Genomic DNA, 16650 nt, shown 5'->3' on the forward strand with positions numbered 1-16650 from the left:
GTGTAACGATTGACCAAAATAAGAGACACATCGATCTGACCGTTTAAAAATTATGACGAATACAAATTTCTGTCAAAATGCGAAACTCGCCCTGTATATTATTAAACAATGGAAGCAGATACTTTTTAATGGTCATTTGTTATTCCCCATAGGAGCCTCTATACGAGGTAGGAGTATGTACAGTTCCTCATGACTCACCCTGTATAGTAAGTGAGTCCTTTTCGTTCTCTATATTCATCGGCTGTTATCTTATAAATTGTAAAAGTCACAGATTCAGAAAGAATTTCAAACTAGAAAAGTTTTCAGATTTAAATATGTAATTGTTTACCATTTTTTTTTATTATAATGGTGGATAATTCTCTATCTGAGACTTTTCAGTTTGTTGTAAAAATAACATCTTAATAATGACAAATATTTCTTTAGGATCAGGGCTTTAAACTTTGATTTGGTCAGTTTCTGACTTTCATAGTAATTATTTTTAACCGAGTTATTTTAAGCCTTGAAAATGGTTATTTTCGCGTTTTTCAAATTTTAAATCGCATATAACTCGCCAACAATCAACTTTAAAGAAAAATTACAATTTTTTGCTCAGAATGAGCCAAAGGGTCTATTGAATAAAAATAAGTATTTGCTTTTACTTCCTCGTATTTAAGTATTTACTTAATAGTAAAGTAATTGAATAAAGCATTAAAGAAATGACATTATTTAATTAGTATTAAGTAAATACTTAAATACTTGTAAGTAAAAGCAAATACTTATTTTTATTCATTAGACCCATTGAATCTAAAAAATTTGTCCCAAGTAATGAAATTATTTTTGTGAATTTGTTAAAAAAAATTGTTTAAACAATTTTTCGACCACGGTACTGCCTGGCACCCTGTGGATTTGTTTTAAGAACACCTTTTTGAGTAAGTTTGTCCAAGAAAATCGAATCGGAATAATACTTACACCTACGGGGGCGATAATACATCCTGGACTAAACTTCGTTTGATAGTGCAATGATCAGCATTCCTTGCCTTCGAGTCGGTTGCGCACCCACCGCTAGTCTTTTTCCCGTGCCCAACACGTCCATCATTTTATTTTATCAGTTTCGCTGTATCGTTTGAGGTGTTACGTTGTGTGATGCATACCAAAGCGCAGCTTTGTTGACGTACGAGTTTTAGAAGTGTTTTTAGTGTTTTGATTTTTGTGGAAACTATATTATTGTTTTTTGATTTCTGGATTATCTCTTCTTGTGCTCAAAGTAAGTCTTTTTATAGTTAATTGTATGTAAGCTTTTAAAACTTTTTGGAAACAAAATGTTTCTGTTAAAATATAAAATATGATTGTTTATGTTTGGTTTTAAAACTATGCTTGCATTGCAAGTCAATCTATAAATAATGTGTTTTTTGGAAGTGTTTTGTTGATTTTTGATTCTTAGTTTCTGGATTATCTCTTCTCTTGTGTTCAAAGTAAGTCTTTTTATAGTTAATTGTATGTGAGCTATTAAAACTTTTTAAAAACAAAATGTTTCTGTTGTAATGTACATAATAATGATTTGTGTTTGGTTATAAAACTTGAAACTATGCTTGCGATTGCAAGTCAATCTATCATAGGTGTTTTTTGGAAGTGTTTGTGTTTTGATTTTTGTGAGAACTAGATTATTGGTTGTTAGTTTCTGGATTCTTCTTGTGTTCAAAGTAAGTCTCAATAATTATGGCTCTAATGAATTGCATGGAAGATGTTAAAACATTTTGAAAACACAAAAGTTTTTCGGTTAAAATTATGATTGTTCTATGTTTGATTATAAAACTATGCTAGTAAGCTATTTAATTTTTATATAGGTAGAAGGTGTTATCTATAAGGTGCTTTTTGACAGTCCTTTGAATATTTAGAGCATAAACTACCTAATAAACAAATAACTGGTGTTTGTCTAATACCTACTATTTTTGTGTGTCTGAGTTGGGTATTCATTTCAGGTACATGTTAGAATCTGGTTGTTAATAATTATTTACAATAATTATTTTATTCCATTTAATAGGTATTATTATTTACTATTTTTGTTGGAAATAAACCACATAGTCCATTCACTCACGGTAAAATATTGCAATTTATATCGAAATTTTTTATTTTTATCTAAAAATATATTCTTAGCAAAAATACAGCCCATAAAAAAGTGAAAAGAATGATGTATATATGAGATCCCTAGGCCCTAGACTCAGTAAAAGAAGAGTTACCACTAATGAAAAATAGGTTCATACTCGCCAAACTCAAATCGAATATTTCAACGTGAAATAACCAAAAAATGAAGCACTTCTTGGGGAAAACTCATTTCAACTTTTAAGTGTTCAAAAGAGCTTTATTTTTGTTTTTTAAAAAAGTTTCTAGCATCAAAAAGTAATCAATTTACGCTCAAAATAAAGTTAGTCCCTTTTTTTGGTAACAAAATTCGTGAAAATCACCCCCTAATTAGCATCCCAACTGAAATTAATCGTTACCGCTTCAGAAGTTATTTTATTTATGTATTATTTATATATTTTATGACCTGTAAGTTTCATCGGTTCAATTATTTTTTTTGAAAGGGCTTGAACAAGTCACTAGTGTATGCCAATTTTGAATAGCCACACATCTTAACCAAATTTTGTCTTCCAAAAAAAAATTATTCAAAAAAGCAAAATCTACATTTTTTTACTGTTTAAAATTTTTGTTATCACTAATCATTTTTAAATTATTTAAGTTACATTACGCTTACAGTAAAGTTGTACAACAGTTGTACATATCGTAAAAATGAATTTTTTTCAAATACTTTTTTTACTGATCATAAAATATACCGGGTGGTGAATTGCAAAACGGGCCATAGGAAACTCAATGTAAAATTCTAAACTGTTGAATTCCTTCTTCCCTAATTATTTTACATCAAAAGACATGAGAAACTATTTTTAGAGGATTGAAATCTGTATTGAACTCAACTGTTACACTTGTTTTACAAATTAAACATATTCCAAAATTTGGTAAAAATGTAATCCATTTTTCAAAAGTATCGCGCCAAATTTAGGCCATACACAGTGCAGTAATGTGTGACGGTTGCGTTTGGTCACAATGAAGTTATTAGGTATATTAACCATATTTAAACTGTCATTATTTTTATTTTATCATTATTTATTGTTTAAAAAACAATAAAGTTAATAAGAAACCCTCAGTTGAGGAGAAGGTATTAATAATAAAGATGTTTTATCCAGTCAATAGTGTGCGTACTGTCAGTTAAATAGTATCGTCTGGAATAACTTTTACACACATAACTACTGTGTCAAATGTATTATATTTTTCAAAATTTTCTAATGTGTTTAAATCGTAGAACAATTTTAACTTTTGTTTTTAATACTGATTTCAATCCTCTACAAATATTTTTTCATGGCTTTTGATGTAAAATAATCAGGGAAGCAGGAATTCAACAGTTTAGAATTTTACATTGTGTTTACTATGGGCCGTTTTCAGTGGCGTAGCTGACAGGCCCGCAAGGCGGGGGGGCCCCTTAAAGCCTTCAAGCTTAACACATTAACCGCCACATTAAAATTTTTTGTTTCTGCCTTCAGGCTCCACGTTGAGAATCTCAATGTTAATGTTAATAATATTTAACTCACTGAGCGCCTGGGCCAAACAAGGCGTGAGTTAAATACAACTCACGTGGCGTTCAATGTGTTAATACTACTTTCTTTAAATTGGGGACCAAAACATATTTTCATATTAAGCATCAAAATATTGAATTTGGAAGGAAATAATGAAGCGGGTAATTGACGTAACTCTTTTCGTTTGCAATTTAGCGTTTCGTACTTTCGTGGACATGTTGGTAGTTTAGATGAAAGTGAATCCCAAAAAGGTAATTTTTTGTTGGTGGTTCCTTTACTAGCTAAATATGATAATGTTTTAGCTAAATTAATCGATAAAAACAAATTACTTTAGCCCCCAAATACAAAACGAAGTTATAAATTTGCTGGATCAAGAAACTGAAAACAAATTGATTAATTTAATTAAAAAAAATTGTTTTTATTCGATAATTCTTAATACCACTCAAGATATTTCGGAACACGATCAGCTTAATTTTATTTTCCGCAGGCGCGGATCCAAGGGGGGGGGGGTCAATGTTGCCAATTGCCCCCTCCTTGAGACCTCGCCTGGTGTCTACTGACTCTTTTTTTCTTACTTTCTTTCTCATAATCCATATTACCCTTCAGGGCGTTGGATGTTGGGTTCCGTCTCTAATCCATTTCTTCCAAGTGCTTCTGTTGGTGGCCAGGTTCTTATACATCTCTTATATCTATCTTCTATCTCTTATACTCATGTGTCTCCTTTCACATACCTATATCCTGGATCTAGTCCATCCATGTCTTCCTCGGCCTTGCCTTTTTTCTTTTGTTTCTCATTTTGGCTTCATGTATCTTCTTTGTTAGTCTCTTTTGATACATTCGTTGTTTGTGGCCAAACCAGCTCAATTGTTTGTTTTCGATCTTCATCATTATCGGTTCTTGTTCCAGATCTTTTCTTAAAGCTTTATTTTTGAATCTATCAAACTTCGTATGACACTTTTTTTAAGAAAGAGATAATTACGATTTAATAAAATCCCCGAATAAGAGCTGCTTTTAGAAGGATGTCCAAAGTATTATGTAACCGTGAACTAAAATTCGCATTAAGGATCCCTCTACTTCGCTCCTTCGTGTTCTCAGGCTTACTGTGTGGTGTCTAATCGTGGACTGTAAATAAAATCGATCTAAATCGCCTTCAGGCTTTCGAGGTGTGGTGCTATAGAAGAATTTTAAGAGTTTCTTGGGTGGAGAAGGTTCGAAACTCCACAATACTAGAACGTCTCAGCAAGACTACTGATGTTATAAAAATCATCAAGAAAAGAAAAGCTGGAGTATTTCGGACATGTAATGAGAGGTCCTAAATATAAGTTGCTACAAAATATTATGTAAGTGAAAATAGCAAGCAAACGCAGTCCAGAACGAAGAAGAACTTTATGGTTGATTTAGGATGGCTGTGAATAAAATTAAGATAGCTATGATGGTAACCAACGTTCTGAAAGGACATGGTTCATGAAGAAGAAGAAAATAACAGCCCACCCCAAAAACGAATTCTGCGTACGTCAGTGACAAGAGCATTTTTATTTCATTGCCCCCTCCTTACAAGGTTGCTGGATCCGCCGTTGATTTTCCGGTATGTAATATGCGATGAAAATAATTTATCTTCTAAAGCAGAAGTTGTTGAAAGTTTTTTGGGATTTATTCGCATGTTAGACCAAAGTGCAGAAGGTCTTGTAAATGAAATTTTAAAATTTATACAATCAAAGCACCTTTCCGTACACAACTGCAGAGGAAAGGGGTATGATGGGGCAAGGGTTATGAGTGGTGTATATTCAAGCGTACAAAGGCGTATAACTGATATTGAAAAAACAGCTTCCTATGTTCATTGTGCATCCCATAATCTGAACCTAGTGTTGAATGATGCCGTTGTTGGTGTACAGAAGTTTTTTTTAGGATATAATTAAACAGATTATGTTTTTTTAATGCAAGTATTAAAAGATAGGCTGTAATATGCACTATTATAACTTTGGATCCATCGCGCTTACCAACCAAGGTTATGTGAAACCCGGTGGTCATCCAGACATGATAATGATGCTGTTATGGCTTTGCGTCGAGCTTTCCGACAAGTAACGAAATCTTTAACGAAAATTTCATTGCTCTCTAAAAACGATGAAAAATTACAAGCGAATGCATTATTGGAGCATATGAATAATTTTGAATTTGTCGTTAACATTACTATTCAATATAAAATACTTAACTTTATTAATCTAACATCAACACTACTTTTGCAATCTGAAATTGCAGAGGTAACGGTCGCCCTTCAACTTTTTGAAAAAACTCGTGATAATCTTCTAGAAATGAGAAATTCGATTTCCGAAACTTTAGCAAAAACAGCAGGAATAGCAGAATAGTGGGGTATTACACCGGAATTTAAAAATAAACGGATAAAAGGTATAAAAAAATTTACGATGAGCTCAGCTGTGACAAAAAAATAACTTTTAGCAAAAAAAGTTTTGTAGTTAATGTTTTCAATGTAAATTTGGATATAATATTGCAACAACTGAGTAATAGGTTTGTCGAATTAAGATACATGTATAATAGGTTTTCATGTCTATTCATAAACTAATGAAGACTTATTAAAGAAAGGCCAACTATTGTCATACACATATTTTAGTAATTATACTGTTATTAGTTGTCGTTATGTTTATAATACGGGGGCCCACAAAAATTGTCGCGGAGGGGCCCCGCAATCTTCAGCTACGCCACTGGCCGTTTTACGATTCACCACCCTGTATAAACCGTAACCGTGCATACCTAAATAAAGTAATTTGTGAAGCGGTAACAATTAATTTCATTTGTGAATTACTTAATTAGGGGGTGTTTGATTTTCACGATATTTTCAACCAAAAAATAAGACCAACTTTATTTTAAGCTTAAATTGCTTACTTTTGATGCAATACGCTTTTTTAACCTTCCGATGACCAATCCTTTTTTGTTACACGGATGACCAACGGGGGTAAAAAATTACCCCAAGTCAAAAATGACAATTGACAAAAAATAAAGTTGTTTTAAGAAATGTAATAATGTATTCGTAATTTTAATGTTACTATTGTATCAATAAATTATAAATAAACAGTAAAACATATTTTTGATTACAACTGAACAAAAACAGGAATCATCATTCTTAACTTAGAACTAAAGAAATTTTCAAATATACACTAATTACGGGTCCGCAGGTTTAGCAAACATTTTTTTTTCAATATTGAAATGTTTCTTACATACTTAATATAAAATTGGAATATGGAAGGCCAAGGGAGTTCGTCTTTGACCCCAAATTCAGAAAAAATTTGTTTTTTCGTAAAATATAGGGAGTTATTTTTATTACAAAATATGAGGGTATCTAGAATGATCATAAAGTCAAATAAAAAAATAATGAGTTTAAAATTGAAAATATTTTTGAATTTATTAAATAAAAACATGCATTGGGGTCCAAATTTACCCCCTTGGTCATCCGAGGGTTAAAAGGCAGAAATAAAACTGTTCTTTTAAACACTTTTAATAAAACACTTTTAAAAAGTTATGATGATTAGTTTTCCCCGAAAAGTGCTTTATTTTTTGGTTATTTCACGTTGAAATATTCGATTTGGAATTTGACGAAGAGCGTATTTTTCATTAGCTACAACTCTGTTTCTACTGGGTCTACAGTCTACAGAGCTCACACGTACCTTTACCATTTTTTTTTTCGCTTTTTTATAAGCCATATTTTCGCTAAGAATGTTTTTTTTTTCTATAAAATACTTTCTTTTTTAGTTATTTGCGAACAACGTTCTAAAAACGTGTTTTTTGTTGAAAAATAAACATATTCACTCGCAAATAACCGAAAAGTATTGACTTAGTGAAAAAACTCTATAGAACAAAAGTTGCTTAGAATTAGTCAGTTTATCCACTTTTGGACTTATTTTGAAAGTAGGTATATTTTTTCACCCTCGAGAAGGGGTAAAACTCACCCTAGGGCAAAAGCACACATCTGCTCAATATTACTTTTTTTTCTTTGATATGTTAGCTATGTGTATGCCATATTCTTGTCAATCCAAGCGGTTCTTTAAAATCTGGAGCAAAATCCGCGAGTAAGTAAATTGATTATGATCCAACAATAATTTTAATATAAACTGAGGGTTTAACAAATCTAAATTAAGGACACCCCCGTATACCCCTCTCTGTTTAAACACAACTATACAAGTCATATCGGATGTCTACAATAACAACATAAAAAGGATGTTAAATTATAAACCCCCAGAACCACACACGTTCACGCCGGAAGCAGGCATTTGTTTTTAAGACAATCGACAATTTGTTTCACGGAGTTAGGGGTGCTCGATCACAAAAAAGGGTTTAATAATAGTAGGGTTAGTTGGGCGATGTCGGTATTTAACCAGATTGGTACACTGAAATAATTTTCCTTACTCTTTTCCTATTTAATTTTTTTTGATAGAGGTGGATGCAAAACTATTGAGGATTGGCAATATTGGCATACACATAGACAATATGTCAAAGAAAAAAAGGTGATATTGTGCCGATGTGTGATTTTGCTCTGGGGGTGAGTTTCACTCCTTTTCGGGGGTGAAAAAATATACGTTCAAAATAAGCCCGTAAATAAATTAATAAACTAATTCTAAGCAACTTTTGTTCTACATAAGTATATAGTGTTTTTTCACTAAGTCAATACTTTTCGAGTTATTTGTGAGTGAATATGTTCATTTTTCAGCAAAAAAACACGTTTTTAGACGGTTTTTCGCAAATAACACAAACGGTAAGTATGTATTTTATCGAAAAAAAAAACTCTTAACAAAAATATGATTATAAAAAAGTGAAATAATGGTGTAAGTACGTATGTATGAGGTCTCTAGACTCAGTAGAAGCAGAGTTGTAGCTAATGAAAAATATGTTTTTTCAACAATGTTGGTTCAACAGATTTTGCAAAATAAATTTTGCAATTCAGCTTTCGCAAAAAAAATCATTTTTTCAAAATGTTGCAGGATTGAAAATAAAACAGACAACAAGTTGAAATTTTTTTTGCATATACAGGGTGTTTCAAAAAAAGGTAACCCCGTCTCTAGGGTAGGTAAAAAACTGAAAAATAATTGGGGTTTGCTTAGTAAAAAATTTTTGTAACGCCATCCGTAATCAAGATATAGGGCGTTGAAGAAAAAAAAATTTACTCATATTTGAAAATTGAAAAATTGAAACAAGGTTTAAAAACTCTAATTATTGTTGATTTATCGTCATAACAATCAATAAATGTCAGATTTCCATGGCACACTTGGAGAAAATAGAGGTATACCTATTAGAACTTTATCATTACTATCAGCATCAATTATTACTTCATAATTTTCAAATCAAAATATTCCGAAAACGGTACACAGTATCGAGTTTTACCAAGAGTACCTTTTTCGTGTAAAATTGAATGATGTTTAAGTGTACTTGAAATTTTGATTAATAATTATACTCTTAAAAAAGTTATATTGACTAATACTTAGTACGATCCGTGAAACTAGCGCCCTCTATGAGAATCAGATATAAAAACAAATTCATGGGATGTATCCAAAACATATTCGTATAAAATTGCATTACAAAGTTGCCAGTAGTTTCGGCAAAATCGTAAAAAATGCGTAAATTTGTTTTTCTTCAACGCCCTGTGTCTTGAAAGCGGATGGCGTTACAAAAATTTTTTACTAAGCAAACCCCAATTATTTTTCAGTTTTTTACCTACCCTAGAGACGGGGTTACCATTTTTTGAAACACCCTGTAGAAGAATACTGTACCTTTGATTTTCAGTTTGCAAAATTAAAATCGGATAAACTACTACGGCGTCAGGAAATTTTTTAAATAATAGTATATTATTCAACGAGCATGTAATGATGGCTATTACTCACGATGATGAAGTTTGCGACACGAGCCGTAGGCGAGTGTCGTAATTCATCAGAGTGAGTAATATCCATTACATGCGAGTAGAATACTATACTTTTTCTACGACCTTTTTTTATTTTAATTAGTAAAAAATTTAGTTATCAACTACTCAAGATTTAAATTATAATAATTTACAAGAATACCTAAATGCTATTTACCCCTAATACGTGGCTGAATAATTGGCTGCCTACTATTACCAATTTATTATTTATTGTAAAAATACAACTAGAAATAGTCAATATAAGTTCTATTCGTCTTCGAAAAATTATAAGCTTAAATTTGTACCTACTGTCAATTAATCTAATAAATCGGAAATGGCGGTTGTCGGTGGACGGATTTCAATAGTTATAATGTATATTTACATTTAACTATAATATAATATAATATAATATAATATAATAATATTTTTAACTATACATATAACATATTTAACACAATATAACTTGAAAAATTAACACAATATTAGTTATAAATTCCAATTAACATAAATAAAATGAGCTAATGTCACTGTCACTAAAATAAATGATAAACGTCAAAATTTTTAGTAAACAAGATATAAACGTAAAAAATATACTGACATTGTTACAGTTAAAATTACTTTAAAAATTTTTTGAAGTTAATTATTGACATAAATTACAATAATTATTGTATTAAATAAACAACTTTAAGTAATTTTATTTGCAGTTTATATACGATTAATATTAAAAGTGGCATGCGTCACTTGAATCTTACTTCAGCCCGTGAGTAATGACCCGTGAGTAACTTCAGCCCGTGAGTAATGAATTATTACTCACAGGTACAGTAATGGGTGCTATTATCTATGAAAAAATAGCGAATAATGAGCATGTTATTAAACAGTCGTAGAAAAACATTATTTTTTAGTGCTACGCGCAGGACAGCGGTGTTCGATTCACACAAGTTGATATTCACCAAAATTTGTTCCAATAGTTATCTAATATATTATTCTCGTACTCTACATTTTGTTGTATTTTAATATTTTAATTCCACAAAAATCAAACTAATTTGAATATTGTTTGTGAAATATTGTTTAAGCAATTGCATGTTTAAAAATAATAAACTTTTATTCTCTAAGTTAAAATATATGAACAAAGAAAGTTTTTGCTAAAAAATGTGTATGGTCTATTCCACGAATATACGCCTGTCTTGTATTATCGCGACAACGACTATTTTAGTGTGCAACATAAGAAGTGCGAAAATAAATGGCTCTAATAATTGTTCCAATAAACAACAATGTATTTTGGAATTTACTTTCGTTCTTTATAATTTGTACATAAAATATTCGTTGTCGCGATAATCCAAGACAGGCGTATGTTCGCGGAACAGGGTATAATTTCCAATGACAGAGTATGTGTTTTTATTTTATAAACAAATTTATTTATTTATATCGAAATGTACTAAAAATTAAAATGTATCAATCATTATCAAAGGTCATTGGAATGCCCAATCAGAGCAAACCTATCCGCTGTTCTGCGCGTAGCACCAAAAATTAATGTTTATTTAAAAAAATTCCTGAGGCCGTAGTAGTTAACCGATTTTAATTTTGCAAATTGCAAATGAAAGGTACAGTATTCTTCTATACGTAAAAAAAAATTTAACTTGCTGTGTGCTTTATTTTCAGTCTTGCAACATTTTGAAAAAATGAGTTTTAAATCCGAAAGCTGGAATGCAAAATTTATTTTGCAAAATCTGTTAAACCAAACTGATTGAAATTTAAGTACATTTTTATTATATCATAAGGTTTTTCTGCGTAAAACATGAAGGTCCGAAATTTCGTGAAGAAATTTACAGTATTGTTTTACTGTATCATAAAGTTTTTCTGGGTGAAATATGAAGGTCCTAAGTGTAGCATAAATGGTTGAAAAATGTAAAATGCGAATACTTGTTTTTTTATGTTTTTTTCGAAACTATTGCTATTTTGTAAGAAGGGTGACGATTGTTAAGATTTTTAACTAATCCTATATTGCAGCAAATATAATTATGCAACTTTTATGTTAGTACAACTTTTCTCGGAAGTGAATATTTTTAAAGTTATAATCAAAAAAACGAAGAAAAAATCGAATTTTTCATTCATTTTTTGACATATTGATTATTTAAACAATGTTCCGGACCGGATGCGCATTTTATCAATGAAATTCGATATTTTCAAGACATTCCAGAAGCCGCTACAGACAAAATGTTTTAACAACCCATTAATCATTCCGAATTAGTGGATGGATATTAGTACAGTTAAAATAATTAAGACGATAATGATTTAATGAGTGAAATTAAAAGTTTTTTCTACTTTAGTGACAAAAAAAGCAAGCTCATTAGCAGAACCCAATTAAAAATTATTTTGCACATCATATTTGAAACATTATTTGGTTGAAAAATCTCATTTTTGTTGGCAAAAAATATATTAATTTGTCTGGACTAAATTACAGTTCTGTTTATCTTAAAAGAGATATGTTACTATCAACATTAACACAGTGTTGCCAAACTGAATTTTATTTTTTTGAGTGTAAATTTTCCCAGCGATCTCCGAGGGTACTATACCATACCGCCACTCTGTTGATGTTCTTTTAGATGTTCATGTAATTGATCAATGTTTTTAGGTACGGCAATTTGTAGCTGTTTATTAGTGATGGGATTCCTGAAAATTCCTGAGATGTCTCGAGAGTAGTAGTGTATCTTTTTTATTTTTCTTTTTTTATCTTTGTTATTTGCGAAAAACCGTCTAAAAACGTGTTTTTTTGCTGAAAAATGAACATATTCACTCACAAATAACTCGAAAAGTATGGACTTGGTCAAAAAAACAATATAGAACAAAATTTGCTTAGAATTAGTCAGTTTATCCATTTCCGGACTTATTTTGAACGTATCTTTTTTCAACTCCGAGAGGGGGTGAAACACCCCCAGGGCAAAATCACACATCGGCACAATATCACTCTTTTTCTTTGACATGTTAGCTATGCGTATGCTATTTTTAAGGAAGCAATATCAGAGGAAGAACAGGGTATATCAATAAATGGAAAAATCTTGAACAACATAAGATTCGCAGACGACACCGCTATTTTTGCAGGCAGTCTAGAAGCACTGCAACGATTAGTAAATAGACTACATCAAGTCAGCATAAAATATGGACTAGGTACAAATGAACGTTAAGAAAACTAAGTTCATGATTATTTCTAAACAACACACAGTAGGAAGGCTAGATGACCAGGGAGAACAAGTAGAAAGAGTGAATGACTACAAATATCTGTGAACCTGGGTAAATGAAAAATGAAAACAATGACCAAGGTAGAGAAATCAGGATACGCATTGAAATTGCAAGACAAGCATTTCTAAAAATGAAAAAAATGTTTGTTAATCGAGACCTTCCTCTGGAGCTGAGGATAAGAGCCTTAAGATGCTACGTGTTCTCGAATTTGTTGTATGGAATGGAAAGCTGGACACTAAAAGTATATAGGCAACATAAAGAAGTTGGAAGCATTTGAGATGTGGTGCTATACAAGGATTTTAAAAATACCATGATTCCAACGAGTTACGAATGCTACAAAAGGATTGCGAGGTGATAAAGAACATCAAACAAGAAAGCTGGAATATTTGGGCCACATTACACTAGAGGTGCGAAATATGAGATATTAATGTTCATAATGCAGGGCAAAATTAAGGTAAAAAGATCCATAGGTAGAAGAAGAATTTCCTGGCTGAGAAACTTAAGAGAGTGGTGTAGTTGCAGCTCAGTAGATTTTTTCAGAGCAGCCGCCAATAAGGTACGGATAGCTGTGATGATAGCCAACCTCCGATAGGAGAAGGAACTACAAGAAGAAGAAGAATGCCAAATTTCATGTCCTTACAAGCGGTTCTTTAAAATTGTGAGGCTGTGCAATATTACCGTGAGTGAATGGACTATTTGTGGGAAGGAATTTACAACCGGAGATTCAATAAACGAAATCATTTACTTGTTTCTGGTTTCCTGTGCTCTAATTGTTATTGTTGTTGGTGCAGTCTTCTTAATTGGTGTTATTACCCATTTCCTCCTGGGATACGTTTCAAAATATTTAAATAAAAAAAGTAAAACGCTGGTCTTTTATTAGCTGTAATGGGACTGTAGTTTGTTTTCCAGGATGTATGACAATTTTCGACATTTATAAAAAAAGTTCGCTATATGTTGCGGAAAAATAAAAAAGATACACTACTACTCTCGAGACATCTCAGGAATTTTCAGGAATCCCATCACTAATAAACAGCTACAAATTGCCGTACCTAAAAACATTGATCAATTACATGAACATCTAAAAGAACATCAACAGAGTGGCGGTATGGTATAGTACCCTCGGAGATCGCTGGGAAAATTTACACTCAAAAAAATAAAATTCAGTTTGGCAACACTGTGTTAATGTTGATAGTAACATATCTCTTTTAAGATAAACAGAACTGTAATTTAGTCCAGACAAATTAATATATTTTTTGCCAACAAAAATGAGATTTTTCAACCAAATAATGTTTCAAATATGATGTGCAAAATAATTTTTAATTGGGTTCTGCTAATGAGCTTGCTTTTTTTGTCACTAAAGTAGAAAAAACTTTTAATTTCACTCATTAAATCATTATCGTCTTAATTATTTTAACTGTACTAATATCCATCCACTAATTCGGAATGATTAATGGGTTGTTAAAACATTTTGTCTGTAGCGGCTTCTGGAATGTCTTGAAAATATCGAATTTCATTGATAAAATGCGCATCCGGTCCGGAACATTGTTTAAATAATCAATATGTCAAAAAATGAATGAAAAATTCGATTTTTTCTTCGTTTTTTTGATTATAACTTTAAAAATATTCACTTCCGAGAAAAGTTGTACTAACATAAAAGTTGCATAATTATATTTGCTGCAATATAGGATTAGTTAAAAATCTTAACAATCGTCACCCTTCTTACAAAATAGCAATAGTTTCGAAAAAAACATAAAAAAACAAGTATTCGCATTTTACATTTTTCAACCATTTATGCTACACTTAGGACCTTCATATTTCACCCAGAAAAACTTTATGATACAGTAAAACAATACTGTAAATTTCTTCACGAAATTTCGGACCTTCATGTTTTACGCAGAAAAACCTTATGATATAATAAAAATGTACTTAAATTTCAATCAGTTTGGTTTAACAGATTTTGCAAAATAAATTTTGCATTCCAGCTTTCGGATTTAAAACTCATTTTTTCAAAATGTTGCAAGACTGAAAATAAAGCACACAGCAAGTTAAATTTTTTTTTACGTATAGAAGAATACTGTACCTTTCATTTGCAATTTGCAAAATTAAAATCGGTTAACTACTACGGCCTCAGGAATTTTTTTAAATAAACATTAATTTTTGGTGCTACGCGCAGAACAGCGGATAGGTTTGCTCTGATTGGGCATTCCAATGACCTTTGATAATGATTGATACATTTTAATTTTTAGTACATTTCGATATAAATAAATAAATTTGTTTATAAAATAAAAACACATACTCTGTCATTGGAAATTATACCCTGTTCCGCGAACATACGCCTGTCTTGGATTATCGCGACAACGAATATTTTATGTACAAATTATAAAGAACGAAAGTAAATTCCAAAATACATTGTTGTTTATTGGAACAATTATTAGAGCCATTTATTTTCGCACTTCTTATGTTGCACACTAAAATAGTCGTTGTCGCGATAATACAAGACAGGCGTATATTCGTGGAATAGACCATACACATTTTTTAGCAAAAACTTTCTTTGTTCATATATTTTAACTTAGAGAATAAAAGTTTATTATTTTTAAACATGCAATTGCTTAAACAATATTTCACAAACAATATTCAAATTAGTTTGATTTTTGTGGAATTAAAATATTAAAATACAACAAAATGTAGAGTACGAGAATAATATATTAGATAACTATTGGAACAAATTTTGGTGAATATCAACTTGTGTGAATCGAACACCGCTGTCCTGCGCGTAGCACTAAAAAATAATGTTTTTCTACGACTGTTTAATAACATGCTCATTATTCGCTATTTTTTCATAGATAATAGCACCCATTACTGTACCTGTGAGTAATAATTCATTACTCACGGGCTGAAGTTACTCACGGGTCATTACTCACGGGCTGAAGTAAGATTCAAGTGACGCATGCCACTTTTAATATTAATCGTATATAAACTGCAAATAAAATTACTTAAAGTTGTTTATTTAATACAATAATTATTGTAATTTATGTCAATAATTAACTTCAAAAAATTTTTAAAGTAATTTTAACTGTAACAATGTCAGTATATTTTTTACGTTTATATCTTGTTTACTAAAAATTTTGACGTTTATCATTTATTTTAGTGACAGTGACATTAGCTCATTTTATTTATGTTAATTGGAATTTATAACTAATATTGTGTTAATTTTTCAAGTTATATTGTGTTAAATATGTTATATGTATAGTTAAAAATATTATTATATTATATTATATTATATTATATTATAGTTAAATGTAAATATACATTATAACTATTGAAATCCGTCCACCGACAACCGCCATTTCCGATTTATTAGATTAATTGACAGTAGGTACAAATTTAAGCTTATAATTTTTCGAAGACGAATAGAACTTATATTGACTATTTCTAGTTGTATTTTTACAATAAATAATAAATTGGTAATAGTAGGCAGCCAATTATTCAGCCACGTATTAGGGGTAAATAGCATTTAGGTATTCTTGTAAATTATTATAATTTAAATCTTGAGTAGTTGATAACTAAATTTTTTACTAATTAAAATAAAAAAAGGTCGTAGAAAAAGTATAGTATTCTACTCGCATGTAATGGATATTACTCACTCTGATGAATTACGACACTCGCCTACGGCTCGTGTCGCAAACTTCATCATCGTGAGTAATAGCCATCATTACATGCTCGTTGAATAATATACTATTATTTAAAAAATTTCCTGACGCCGTAGTAGTTTATCCGATTTTAATTTTGCAAACTGAAAATCAAAGGTACAGTATTCTTCTACAGGGTGTTTCAAAAAATGGTAACCCCGTCTCTAGGGTAGGTAAAAAACTGAAAAATAATTGGGGTTTGCTTAGTAAAAAATTTTTG

At 30.8% G+C, this 16650-nt stretch overlaps 1 protein-coding gene across 1 annotated transcript in view; it reads left to right on the top strand.

Moving 5' to 3' along the window:
- The first annotated feature begins 1066 nt into the window (after positions 1 to 1066).
- Positions 1067 to 16650, top strand: part of LOC114336859 (uncharacterized) — a 252427-nt gene continuing 236843 nt past the window's right edge. Inside the window, exon 1 of the mRNA XM_050654380.1 lies at positions 1067 to 1243. The gene's annotated coding sequence lies outside the window, so the exon portion shown is untranslated. The remainder of the gene's footprint in view (positions 1244 to 16650) is intronic.

Source organism: Diabrotica virgifera, chromosome 6, assembly GCF_917563875.1.
Source record: "Diabrotica virgifera virgifera chromosome 6, PGI_DIABVI_V3a".
NCBI lineage: Eukaryota > Metazoa > Arthropoda > Insecta > Coleoptera > Chrysomelidae > Diabrotica > Diabrotica virgifera.